This window comes from Lathamus discolor, chromosome 1 (assembly GCF_037157495.1).
Source record: "Lathamus discolor isolate bLatDis1 chromosome 1, bLatDis1.hap1, whole genome shotgun sequence".
In the NCBI taxonomy this organism is placed as follows: domain Eukaryota; kingdom Metazoa; phylum Chordata; class Aves; order Psittaciformes; family Psittacidae; genus Lathamus; species Lathamus discolor.
The window spans coordinates 118,014,571-118,028,463 of NC_088884.1; positions in this window are offsets into that span (position 1 = coordinate 118,014,571).

The window sequence follows — 13,893 nt, forward strand, 5'->3', positions numbered from 1 at the left end:
CCACGCAGTGCCCCTGCCAGGGCTATTGTATTTATTATTGCTATTTTCGCTCTCTTGTTAGAAGACATGATTTCATTGTAGTTATTTTTAATCTGCGAGCTCCGGAGCGTTCGGATGCTACCTGCCAACCTTCTGTTTCAATTAAAATCGCACCTTTTTCATGGTATCATTTGTACCACAGTGACAGGCCCGCTCCTGAGCACAACAATGGTGCATTATGCAGACTTTGACTTCTCAGCTGATGGGAGATAAAATCATAAAGAGGAGTAGGTGAATCATCTGCTCTGAAGCACTGATGAATACACACAAGGCTGTCAGATCACAGCTCTGTGTGGTACGAGGCGTGAGTGCAGAAAGGGGAACAATAAGAGATTCAGACAAATGCAGGAAAGCAAAACGACCGTACGTGCTGGTAGGAGGGTGTCTTTTCCCACTCTCACACTGGTCTCCCCTGCCAGAACTGCAGCACTATGGTAGTGCATTCACCCTCTCTTGTGGTGGATCCAGGGAGAAAAGGGGGCTGGTGTGGCAGGAAGATGGAGGCCCTCATCTCACCACATGGTCACTGTCACCCAGGTCATGCTTACTGCACCACAGAGTGGGTGAATGCGTGGAGAATAAAGGGTGGCTCAAGAGAGGACTCTGAAAAGGAGTTCCTGAGTACATCAAGGCACATAGAGCTTGGGGGAGGGATCAAAATGACAGAACTTCATGTTGATTTTTAAAAACACAGAAAATTTTCCTTCTTTAAATATTATGGAGATAGGAAGATTTTTCTCTTTCTCTTCCAACTTCTTCTCTTGCTTCTTTCCCCTCAAAACCCAGGGAATATTTTCTTGGAGATCTCTTCTGATGTCAGAGAAATTGAGAGGGTGAAAAGATCTCTTGTTCCTTATTTTGCTTCACTTGGAAGACCTGGAAAAGACAAAAGGAAGTACTGCTTTGAACGTTCGGTTTTGTTCTGTCGCTGTCCCTCAAGGTACGTCCTTCAAGCTGTGAGCAACCTTTGTGAGTTTTTACGGAGGAACACAGAGCATTCAGAAAACAAATCTACACTTTTCTGTATGCCAGATAATATCTCCACAGCAGGAATACTTGATAATATCAGGAACTTCTTTACCACTAAATTAGTGCCAAATCTGTTCAATTAAGTGAGAAGTCCAGGAGGTGACCTGAACACCGTGCCTCCATATTTCGATAGAGATAGGACACCACATGCCAGAAGGCTCCTTCACTTCGTAGGGTCCCATAAAAAAAGGATATTGAGAAATAGCTATGGCAAATAAAGTTTGTGTGCTATTTAACTGGTGAGTGTGAAAAGAGAGGGAGGCATGTTCCTGGTCCAAATCAGCTCACCTGAGCTTCACGAAATTCCTATTACACAGTTTGAAACAGGTTATTTTCAGGGAGACAAGGAACGATTGTTGACTTAGTGCTGACATTAGAGTTCACTGCATCATGGCTGAAGCACTTGCCACGGAAGAAGTGTCTGCAAACCAACGTGGAGACTAAGCTGCTTGTTCGTGTGTGTATAAATCAAACACTGGGAAGGAACTGGATGCACCAGGAGTTTTTCTGTCATTTGTAGCAGTGTAAAGATAATGGATGTGCGGGGTCGTCCTCCAGACTTAAAAGATGCATAAAAAGTCATGAAGGTTTTCCTCACTCCATTAAAGTCAGCCCCAGAGCAACTGATGTAGTTTCCTTTGGTGTAGCCTGTGCTGCACAGAAAGCCATATTTCTGCTGTGTCACACAGTCTCGGTACCCTTCTCTGTAGCACTGGCTCTCTATAGTAATTTCATAACTCACATTTATTGCAAAACTGCTATTCATATCCCATTAGATTTCAGGGGGGTGATGGGATGTGTGCAGCAGTAAGCAATGTATATTGTCATGGTTCACAAAACTCTTGTGACACCTGACAAGCGAGAGGAAATTACATTTTTCCCCGTTGTAAAGCAGCTAAAGAGAAGGAAGGTATGAAATTAGTCACTTTTAACACACATTAATCAAGGAAAGGAACTCAAAAATACCCTTGAAGAAAGACAGAGAGGCTGAGCCTAGAGCCTGTGTTTTGCTGGTAACACATCTTAAAGACAGCTCTTGTCAATGGCAGCAGAGGAGGTGGGTATGAGCGGTGGGCAAGAGATGGTTAGATAGCCAGTCTGGAAGAAACTATGCTCTCATGAAAGCAGCTAAGACCACGAGGCTGATGAGGATTTCAGCACTGGGAAGAGGAGGAAGGGGAAATATGGAAACAAGAGGTCTAATGGAGGCTTTCCTGAGCCACCTGGGGTTTTAGTCTTTGGTTGTTCCCAGTGGGAGAGGTACCACATGAAGACTGGAAGGGATACAGCTGGCTCTGCACCTTCTCTGCTCGGACGCTGTCCCTGCAGGTGGGGCGGGTGACCAGTCTGCACAGTGTGTGTGTCCCCTGGCATTGTGGATCTGTAGGTGCCAGACTGCCGACAAACCCCCTTTGCACAGGACAAACCTCCTTTGCTGCATCCTCCTCCCTTGCCAGCACTGCTGTCCTTTCCTCTGGGTAGCTGTGACACTGAGACACAGAGGTATTCCGCACATATCACTGGTCTGGAGGAAAAACAAACAGGAGAGAGAAGCTTGTGTCTCCTTCCTCTGGGAAACTGGCTGGAAAATCCCAGGCTGGCCTGAGGTTTAGTGCCACTGGAGTGCTAGTAACTGTCTTGGAAGCACAGGAAGATGAGGTGATCACAAGCCAGCACATAGACAACTGTAAGCACCGTCCTCCATGCACAGCCAGAAGCCTGCTCTCTCCTGTAACTGCCTGCAGAATCACTGAGAGCTAACAAAAAAGCCACCTTCATCCTTGCAGCTTTTGTTATTCACCCCCCACCCCAGCTTACAGTTGTGCTTGTTTTCTCCTGCATTCAAAGGTTGTGTGTTTGAGATCTCCGGGTGGACGATGATTGCTTTTTGTGCTGAATACAGCCTTTCAGGTTGATGCAAGACTAATTCTATTCATGAAACTTGAGGTGACTTCTTAGCAGGAGCAATATGAAAGGGAGTACAGCTCACCTTGCAGATGGTTGACTGAAATATTAAAGAGTGATTCACCATTACTCACTGTCTCATCAGCTCATAAATTTAAACAACTCTCTTTTTTATCTTTTCCTTTAATTTAAGGAAAAAATAAAAGAAATAAAGCTGTATTACACATAACTATGTTAAACTGATTCTCTGGAGAGGTCTGCTAATAAACTTTTTACTGGCTTCTGCCTCCTTACATTAGTTGAGAACTGAATCAGAGGGAAGGGTAAGAATTGCATTTCTGTGTTTATAGAAAAAAGAGGAATGGTGACATCTCTGGCAAAGTAAAGGGATAGAAATGTGAATGCAACTGTTCATTATACTACTGGGAGGATGAAAATAACAGCTGGACACTGTGATTACAGGCAACAGAAAATAAGAAGGTGCTGCCGTGCTGTTTCTGGGATCCCTATTAGCTGTCATTAGGCATTGCTCAGGAAACAATTTGTACCCACTGAAATCCTCATTGAAACTTTCTTATAGTTTTCTGCCTGTACCAAACAGGTTCTTCTTTCCCAAAGCACGCCTCTGTCCCCTATGCTGGGCACCCACTGCCTCTGTGGGCGTTAGGGAAGCTCCAGCCTATACACACCAGCCCTGTTTTTCTCCCCCTTTTCGTTCCTTTTGGAATGCCAGTGCAGTGCTCTGCTTGCAAGCCCCTGTTTATGTAGTGGTGGAAGCTGGGATATAAATGGGAAAGCAGAGGTGACAGCCTCTGGGAATGAGGGGACAGTGATGGGCTGGTCCTTTCTTCTTTTATTGATGTAACTGGATGCGAAAGCTTGTTTGTCTCAGAAAAATGGTGAATATAATCCAAAAGCTCTGGAGAGACAAAGTCAAAGACTTGGGTTTTCCTATTTGTTTTTAGTCCACGGTGTGCTCTAGTGGCTCAGTGTTCAGAACACTAGGGATTGTGAATACTCAGAGTGGGAAGCATTCCCTGCCCAAAGGTTGTGTGGTCAGGGGAGAGACTGGGAGAAGACACCAAGACTACCAAGGTGAATGGCAAAGCTAGAAATCTGAACTCCTGGTTCTCAATCCAGGACTCCTTCTGCGTAAACCAGGCAGCTGGATTTAACTTCCCTTGAAAGGGGCATAAACCATCCCACACACTGATTTCATCTGTTCTGGGATCCAGCCTAGAGCATGGAATACTCAAAGCTATTGGGAGCTCTAATAGCTGAATTTGCCCCAGATATGAGCCATCTCCCAACCACAGCCATGGCAGGTCAGAAAGCATCTCACTTATTGGTGTTTGTGCCTGTTGGGATCCATTCATTGGTCTCCCATGGTTGGACCAGTGCATGCAGCACTTTGTGTGCATGTTTGAGAAAGAAAAGTTACTGAGGGACATTTGCAACATCTCTGCTGGATAATACCAAATTCAGTGTTTTTGCTGTCTTGCATCATCTCTCATCAGCCTCCAGTGGTTGTACTACTTCCTTTTTAAGTAGAATGCAAGTCCCATTTTACGGGATTATTCTGCTGCTGTGAGTGACAACTGGTGGGACTGTAAGCATCTCTGTGCTTACAGCAGATTGCTCTCTACTTCAGCCAAATAAAAGCAGAGAGAGTCGGCCTAAGAAAAGCAGAACCATGAGCACTTTCAGCTATCTGAACTAGAATGATGGCAAAAAAGCACCAGTATTAATAGCTTTCAATAGTGGTAGTGAGATGAACAGACTGAAATCAAAGCTCCTCCCTCTTGTGCTAAAGAAGGTAGCCCTCATCTTGCACCCACCCTAAGGTGTTCCCAACACTGTTTACCATTCCATGTAGGAGTGAAGCCAGAGTGCACCCAGGAAAGATAGTTTGGTCCACCAGAGGCTTCTCATGAGTTGCAAAATCATGCCACAAGGCAGCTGTCTTCACCACGTCTCAATTGCTGTCTCTTATTGAGTCTTTCCCGTAAATCAAGTCTTATGATAGCGCTGCAGTGTTGTCCCTTATCTCATCATGCACTCATTCTTCAGCACAGGGTAGGCATGACTGGTGCCTTTGCAAAGGATGTTTGTGACTATTCCCTTGGCAGCCCTGGGAGGCAGGATTTGACTCACACTGCAGCCTCTGTGGACCTAGCAGCAGGCACGATGTGTGGGCAATAGAGAGGGAGTAAACCACCGCAGACCGGAGGCTCAGGCTCTCAGGGCCTCTTTCCTAGCTTTGCAGCTAAAAAATGACCTTTAATATCACTGTTGTCCCTGCCCTCAGCTCCTCTTTGCAAACCATTACTGTGCTGGCCCTGGGGCTAGTTTGGTTGAGGAAGGGTTGCCATAGGCTTCTAGAGAAGTTGCTGTGTTTTTGTGTTCACATCAGCTGCATGTTTCCTGGTGGTGCCTTTCCCTGGCTGAGGTGCTGGTCACCTCAAGCTGTCCAGGACCATCATGATCATGCACCCAGGGGTTTTAGTTGCTGAACAGCAGAGATGGGAGAGGGCAGGCAGTGGTAGTGAAAGGTGGCCCACTTCTGCCTTGCTCCAAGGTCCATGTTAGCCATATGATAGTAGGAGTTTGAAAGCCATTGTAGAAGTTGCCTGAGGGAAAACTGCCTGGAGAGTGGCTTATTTGTCACTTGAATGCTGAGTATGATAGGAAAAACACAGTCTTTCCTTTCCCTGTGCTCTCACCTCTGCCCTTAGACACCGTGACAGCCTGGGAACAGTCTGGCTTTATTTTGTTGTCTTAGCCTCTGTTGTCCTGGTGAAAGGTGGGTCCTGTTCAACCTCTCTGTCCCTTCAGGGGTTCTGTGAAGATTTCCTGCTTTCTCCCACAAAGGGGGCCAAAACTACTTAAGGAAAGGGCAGTGTCTCAGGCAACCGCACTCAACTATTTCATCAATTAGTCAGGAGGAAACTAAGGAAGAGAATGGGAAGCAGATGCTCTGAGCAGGACAAGGCTATGAATGATTGATGCCATCAAAGAGACAGGCAGAAGCTGCGCCAGGAGAGACCCCAGCCTGGGGGTGAGCTGACTTCCTGTGCAAGAGCTCATTACTGCAAAATAATGGCAGGGAGCCAGGAACTGCTTCCTAGGCAAATGCCCAGCCCGGTATTTAGAAAATGATGAGTTATATACACTACAAAAATATAGCCAGGTTGGCTTGGAAAGGCACAGAAAGACTCAAGATGGAGCAGGAGTTATATGCTAGTTTTCCCTTCCGCATGTGGCAGTTCTCCTATTGAGCCTAATAAGAATGGATTTTTGCTGCTCCCCAGCCGAAGTTATGGGTAGGTGTGATCCCTTCAAGATGTTAATTTCCTGCCACATTTGTGGTCATGACGTCCTAGCTACTGTGTATGACAGTCTGTATGTTGTAGTCCATGCAGACACATCTAACAACAGGTACTGCCTTAAAGTACTATCTGCATATGCAAAGCAGCTGATGGAGAGACTGGATTTCTTCTGGGAGTCCATAGTTGGATTAAAGGCTGTAAACAAAATCTATCGGTGCTCTTGTTCAAGCCTTTGTTGAGAATGGCAATGGCAGGGGAGGAAATCAGGCGAAGAGTCTCCAGGTTTTGGTGTTTTCTTGCAGCTTGATCAGAATGAAAGTTAAAAGGTCTTGAAGAATCTCCTGAGACAACAAAGTGAAAAATGTCTTGACGTGATGGAAGTTTGTTACAGTAACTTTAAATCTGCTCTTTTTTCCTTTGCTTTTAAAACATCTTTCATATTTCTTTTTTTATTATTATTATAATTATAATTAGATTTTATTCCTTTCATATCCCTACACATTTAACAATCCAACTTCTGTTTCTGGTGCAAACAACTAACTGGACCAAATGATGAAGAGAGCATTGTGAGCTTCTCTTTGTCTATAAGCTGCACATCTTTTCTCTATACGAATTCATATGACAGTGTAGTCTTCCCTTAATGTTTTCATTTAAGTGAGTGGTGGAGCAGAGCTTTTGCATAGATCAGCAAGAAAAACAAATCATTCCTTGCTGTAACCATTTGCTCCTCTTACATCAGTAATAAATCCTTCCTGGGAAAGATTAGCTGATGTAATTTATCAATTGATCATTGTAATGCACATTGTGGTACTGTATTTTACATGTCTTGAGTGCAGACCTCAGCTTTCTGTTTGTAAAAGCAAATGAAAAGATGCTCTCTGTGGCAATGTTGAAATGGGTATTAATTGCATTAAAAATCAGTAAGTAAAAGAGCAAGGTTCAAACCATCAGAGTGTTCATAAGGAGAAAAGCTAATCAGAAATGTTAGAACCAGATTAAATCTGTTGTCTTTATTAGGATGGATTTGCTGCCTTTAATAATACAAGCCCTATGGCTTTTCCTTTTCTGATATATTAAAACCCTATTAAACACATCTTCCAGCTTGCAATATGGGCAGTGAGATAGAAGACATTTCAGCCTTTGATTTCTTTTAGATAATTTGTTTTAGGTCTTTCCTTTAGTAAAGAGTCGGAAATGTTATTTCAAACCAAACAAACTGAATTAGCCAGCTTTTCCAGAGCAAGTAAGACCTGTGGTCCTTGCAGGTGCAATCTTCTGTCAGGTGTCTGGGATGCGCAGGGACATGAACGTATCAGGTCAGGCTGGTGGTTCATGATGGTTCAACACCACATGTATATCCACTTCCATGTCAGGAAAAGGGATGAAATGCCAGGGTCTCAGCCAGGACATATTTCAGTGCCACCATCTCTCTCCTGCCCTGGGACATGTTTTCCACATGATGGGTCAAGCTGCATGGGCCTCAGCCAGAAACGGATGGGGTGAGGAGCAAATAAATAGGTCTCAGGGATGTTCCTCAGACATGAGAGGTTTGGAGGTTGCTTTCCTGAGTTATGGGCATGGCCCCACTTACTGTAGGAGCTCAGCACCTTAATGTCCTTCCCCTGCCTCTCCTTATAGTGTTTCCTACCTGGCAGGGGCCTAAAGAGGGAGGTTAGGACACAGGCAATGTGATCTCCCTGGACACCAAAAAAATGCCATAAGGCAGACCTTCAACCATCGTGGTCAGCTGCTGCCTAAACCTTGGAAGAGATCAAAAATAGCCAAAGGGTTGGTTCTTCCCCTAGCCAACGTGCTGCCCTGGAGTCACAGAATCACAGAATCACAGAATCCCAAGGGTTGGAAGGGACCTAAAAAGATCATCTAGTCCAACCCCCCTGCAAGAGCAGGGTAACCTACAGTACATCACACAGGAACTTGTCCAGGCGGGCCTTGAATATCTCCAGTGTAGGAGACTCCACAACCCCCCTGGGCAACCTGTTCCAGTGCTCTGTCACTCTTACAGTAAAGAAGTTCTTCCTGATGTTAACGTGGAACTTCTGTTCCTTTGCTTTCCGGGTCAGGCTTGAGCGATGACTGGGGAAGATGTGCTTTCCCAGGTAAAATGACCATCCTCATGTAAGTCCTACACCAGATTGTGAGAGGTGATACAGAGGGTCTTCAGCCCTCCCTCCCATGCTGGCTTAAGTGACAGCTCTTGCTGTTGTGTCTCTGGACACCCAGCAAAAATAGGTGTATTTCTTTCTATCTCCCTCTCTTTCTAGCATCTTGCTAAGGTAACAAACATGTCTTTGCACCCGTCTGCTGAAATGCAAAATGGCATGGGGTAAGTGAAGTTCACATCAGTCTGAGTGAAGGAAGAGCAGTTAGTTAGACAATCCTCTCTGTTCTTCACTCTCTTGCCTGGCCAAAATGTGAAGGGAATAGTAGGAAGGTAGGAAGGCTGCAGTTCTGCACTGAGATGGGAAAAAGTACTCACCAAAGGACACAATTTGTCCATCCCAAAGCAGATGCAAGCAGGGGTAACCTGCCAGACCACAATGCAAGTTTACACAAAATGTGCTTGCTCCTGCCAGTAAATAACTTCTGGAAGCGTGATTCCAGTCTGACGCTGCTTTGTTGGTTGGGTTGTGCTAATTATAAGCCACCCCAGTGGGAGAGTAAGGAGAAGGAGCGACATGCGTGCTCTGGCACTGAGAGCCTTGTGACCAGCTTAGTTTCCATTTAGCAACAAACCTTTGTGACACACTTTCAGACTGCAGAAGCTATAGTTCCTTTGTGGACAGTGAAGAACGTTAAGAGTCAGCTGTGGTTAAGCCGCAGATGGCAATAACAAAAGCAATTATATGTCCATCTCAAGGAACTGCTCATGATGAGGGCTCATACCAACAACTGGGATGTCACAAGAAGGGGCGACAGATGCACACTGCAGTAAGTTGATGTGCTTGGTTTTGCTCTGTGCTGCTTACATGATGATAAGCTTCTCAGAGGAAACACTTGCCATCTCAGCATCAGTTTGAAGCACCTCCTGGCTAGCAATGGGCTCACTTGGATAGCTGCAGCATAATCAAGGTCAGAAACAGGTCAGAGGAATGCACCTTTGCACGCACATACCTATCACCTGTATGACCAGGAATACTGCCAGAAGCTCCAAAATTGCTGCATTAAACAAATTCCAAGAATCTCTCTGATTTCCTGAGAAAAGTGATATGCCTCTATTTCAAGTATCATTGTTTCAGCTGTTACTCAGCAGGACCTTGAAAATATGGCCCCATTTGTTATGATCAGACACTAAATGGCTGTTTAAATTAAGAAGCAGCGGTACTAGTCGGGTTTTTTTTAACTCAGAGGACCTGACCCTTGAGATACATTAGATGCTGCTCACTTCTGAAAAGCCAGGAAAAGCAAGCATGAGAGAGCAATTACAGTGGCTGCACACTGCCTGCATGGATGTGAACTGCCAGCTGGGGAAGTTTTATACTGTGGTTCTGCGCAGCACTAATGAGATGGGCAGCAGTTTGGCTTCCTTCCCTGAATGAGCTGTACTGGTCCAGGTACAGAAGGGTGCATAGAGATCTCCTTGATGTTTTCGTTTAAAAGATGGGGTTGATCTCTAGGCAAAACCTTACTTGCTCAAGCAACAATGCTCTTGGTGCCTGCCTGGCCCAGGCTTAACTTTTTAGGAAAGGTGCAGCTGAGGTGTGTTGTCAGTTTCCCAGAAGGTGATAAGGGAAAATGATGCATTAAAAATACTCGGACATCTTCCAGACCCTTCCTGCTTTGAAGCAGAATGTGGTATTTGGTAGAAGGATTCCAGTTCCATTCCAGGCTTCCCTATCTCTAGCTAGAGGTTGCATTGATCAAAGTTATAGTTGTTTTGAGTCAAAACCTCTGGCTGTAAAACATCAAGCACTGGGATGGAGTCTGAAAACAGGTAAATCCTCTGCTCAGCTCAGACACAGTCACAGACAACCGCATGTCTTGATTTTGAATGTGGAAGGGGCTGTGGTCACGGACATGAAACTGGTCTCAGAATATCCCTAACTAGTTCAAAGGAGCAATTTTCTCCTGACTTCTGCTGAAGGTAGGTGATGGCTGAGGCAGATGCTTCCTCGGCCGTGGTCCCCAGATGGTAAAAAGAAGGACATTTAAATAGATGAGGTGAGCCACCCCTGGACTGAGCTCTGTTGATCTTTCATAACCAGCCAGATGAACTAACACTCCCGTGGACTTCCCCTTCAGATGGTGAGGGAAGCATGGAAAGTGGACCGTGTTTGTGTAAGAGGTGGGGATGTGTTTGCATCCCCTGTGGACCTGCTGTCTCTGTGTCTGTTTATCTTTTTGTAAATTATCTCCTCTTTCCCATGGAAAAGCCTCCCATTCAGTTGCGCCTTCAGCAAGTGGAGCAGTGGGGTCATCCACACACGTCTGTGGGGAGAAGGTGCTTGTTAGCTGTCAGATGGGTGCTAACAAGAGTCAGACCTACTTAGAAAAGCAGTTAAACATGAGTGTCCTTTACCTTGGCTTTCCTAATTAGATCTGGGTTGCAAGCTCAATTGTGAGACCATCCAAGGCTCTGTTGTAGCTCCAACTGTCCCATCTTGCAGCAGTACCTAGACATAGTTCAGGTTAAACAAGAGGACAGGGAATCCTCCCAGGATGTGTATAGAAGATAGTTTAGTTGTAGAGATGTGAGCTCTGTTGAGCTGCTTGTTCTCTAGGACAGACAGTGGGCCTTGGCCCACATTATTTACCAGCCTGAGGCTACTGAGACTTCAGCTCGTGGTCAAGACCTATTGGAGAAGTGATGCCATTGAGTCACACTGCAGAGTCAGCACAGCGTCACCTCCAGCTAGAGAGAAGCAGCAACATTGCCAGCATGCTGCAGATTTGGGGGAGGGAGCTTTGGCAGCTGAGACATGGAGAGCTGTGAGCGCTGGTGCAGAGTCCCATGTGCCATCCTCCGGAGGCCCACCTCGGTATTTGAGTCAGAATGACTCTTCTCTTTTTCTTTCCCTTTCTGAGTCACTGACACAGTCTATTTCTGGCTTGTGCTTTTAGGTTGACGAGAATGTGTTAAAGAGGTCATAGCTGGTGCCGAGGGGTGCCTACCAAGATGTTTTCCGTAACTAGATTAGTCCAATTGGGATACACGTGGGGATGTGTATACACCACTGGGAAGTAGGCTGAGGCAAAAGTTCAGCACTGCCTGGGGTCACTGAGGCCAAAGAGTTGGGATGGGGTTGGGACTGCCACCAGTGGTGGAGCTTTGTCTGGTCCCCTAGTGTCCTGTCTGTGAGGAGCTGGTGCCTGACATAGTCCCAGAGCCCAGCCTTATCCTGGAGAAAACCTGAGGGAACCCAAGAAAAGTTCATCTATTATGCTACTGCCAGAAGATGACTGTGGAAAGGGGGGACTGACTACAGCCGGGTCACTTCCAGAGGAGATGGAGTCTGTATCTTAGAAGAGAAGCATGTGGACAGACTTTTTAATCCAATTACCTCATCTCTTAGATGTGTTTAGTTCTTTCCTCCTACCTATCGGGTAGGGGACAAGATTCCACAGCTGGAGGTGCCTGTCTCTTTCCAGGGACTTCTCAATACTGAGCTTGAAGGAGATGGCTGAAATCAGGTGAGAAAAGTCCCTGCCACCCTGGCGTATGAGGCGGCGGCTGTGAGACTCAACACTGCAGCCTGTCTGCAGCAAAGGTCCTGCACATGAAGAGGACAGGTTTCTGGGATCTGGCCTTTTGGAGAGCAGGCTACAGACCCGTTACAGTCTCTGGCACTGAGGCAGCATAGGGCTAAACAGTCAGAAAGAACTGTCAGAGGTCTCAAGTCTTACTTGAGGTTTTCCTCTTGGCTGCTATTAAATGCAGGAGCTGGCAGTACTGACTGCTTTCCAGACGGCTGCTCTGTGGGAGCTGAGAAGTTAAAGCTACGAGTGAGGAACATGATGGCCATGGGAACATGACAGGACCAAGATTGTTGAGAGATCTCTAATTGTGGTGATGTGAAGCATTACTCACAGTGTCTGAATTCAGGCTGATGGCTGTCATACCCTAGCTTAGCACAGAATGCATTAAAAATGGCATTGAGAATAAACTCCAGGCAGTGGAAGATCTCTGTCCACTCAGGGAATGAGAGGTCACTCCTGAGAAAGATATACCTTAATGTGGTGGCCAATGCAGCCTTCAAAGCGGCACTCACTGTGGCTTCCTCTCTGCTCCTTCGGAAGGTCAGAAGTGAGAGGCATTGAAGCGATCCGTCATTTCAAAATTAAGAGATCTCTCCTCAGTTCAGAGGGGAGCTTGGAAAACAGCATACCATCAATAAACAGTGAGAGAGGCAAACCTCTGAACGCGCTCTGCTAATGCTCTCCAGCAGTGTATGCCGTGGCCTCAGTGTTCAGTGTCAGCGCAGTCCTCCCAGTGTATCATTACCCCTGATTCACTGCAGAACAACCCTTTTTTCTGCATATCCATTTACAGCAGCTGGATCAGGTAGCTGTGTACATGAGCTGCCTCCTCGAGAAAGAGGACTGAAATTGTTGTTAATTAGGCTTTAACAACAATGAAAGAAGGAGGCTGAAGTGTCTGAAAGATAGAGAAGGCAGAGCTGGAAAACATCAGGGAAGGCACAAGATGAGATGACTGGTATGTCATGCCTAAATTAAAGCCAAAAGACCTCCTGACCTGCACAGGGGAAGGTCCTGCAAAAGACACCCTCAATTTATTAGTCTATCGGAAATTATTCTTTCTAATGGTAGCTCAGCATTGCTGCCTGCACATGATGAATGTTCCTGTGTGGCAGCACGTTGAAACTTGGGGAAGCAGATGCTTCCCAGAAGGGTAGCTTTCAAGTGGCGGCTGTGACCCAGTAAGCTGGAGCTGTTCTGGGCATCCCATCAGGGCTCCACGCCTCAGGAAGCTTTGCCGTGTCCCTGCTGCTTTGTCCTGAAGCAGGCTCCAGAATGGTGTGGGCTAAAAAACATCCTTGCTGTCAAGCAAGAAGGGACAAGTGGAGCTGAAGGTCTCAAAGTGGCTTCCCCACCGTACTAAGGGACTTGTGCTCTCACAGGGCCCATCAGGCGTTGGTTTTATTGGAACAAGAATTGATGGTAGGAAGAAAGAAATTCATTTATGTTCAGTGTCAAAAGCATGCAATAGAAACACAGCATGCCAAGGCAAGGGCCTTGTCCCCAGTGCAACATACATCTCTTAATTAAACCTCCTGCAGCCTGTAAGCTCCATACAGCCACAGCAGTTAGCTGCAGATGATGTATGAGGTGACCCATACCAACCCACCCACTCTGCACAGCTCTTGCTCTGTGCTGGTGGGCTGCTCGAGAGAATAGCAAAGCTAGACACAGAGAGAAAGACAGAAGGAACTGGTCCCTGCACTGGTAAATAAGTTATTTTTTTTAGATCTGCTCCCTCCCTGCCACTTCGTGTTTGTTAAACATGGGAAAGATTTCCTGGACCCCACAACTTGCCCTCTTGATGTATTGAGCGTGAAGAATTTTAACCCATCAGGAGGTTTGGGAATGGCTCCCACTGTGTCTGTACCACTTT